Below are 352 nucleotides of genomic sequence, written 5' to 3'. Positions count from 1 at the left end.
ATTATGCATTGCTAAGAACTTCATTTGGACAACTTTAAAGGCGATTTTCTCAATATATATATATTTTTTTCTGATTACAGATTTTCAAATAGTTGTATCTCTGCCAAATATTGTCCTATCCTAACAAACCATACATCAAAGGAAAGTTTCTTTGTTCAGCTTTCAGATGATGCGCAAATCTCTATTTTGAAAAATTGACACTTATGACTGGTTTTGTGGCCCACGGTCACAAATATATATTGTATCTTTCCGTGAAAAGCCTAACAAATACTATATAATTTCACAAAGAATTTACAGTATATAGTATAGAAAGTTTTATAAAAAAAGAATTTATATATATATAAAAAAAAAA

General features: G+C 27.0%; 1 protein-coding gene across 1 annotated transcript in view; it reads right to left on the bottom strand.

Annotated features, from left to right (window-relative positions):
- Positions 1 to 352, bottom strand: part of LOC107658857 (rho guanine nucleotide exchange factor 17-like) — a 37,006-nt gene that overhangs the window by 11,266 nt on the left and 25,388 nt on the right. The window lies entirely within an intron of this gene.

This window comes from Sinocyclocheilus anshuiensis, unplaced genomic scaffold (genome assembly GCF_001515605.1).
Source record: "Sinocyclocheilus anshuiensis isolate Anshui unplaced genomic scaffold, SAMN03320099.WGS_v1.1 scaffold1010, whole genome shotgun sequence".
NCBI lineage: Eukaryota > Metazoa > Chordata > Actinopteri > Cypriniformes > Cyprinidae > Sinocyclocheilus > Sinocyclocheilus anshuiensis.
The sequence above is the reverse complement of the archived record's forward strand: the minus strand, read 5'-3'. Positions and strand labels throughout refer to the sequence as shown.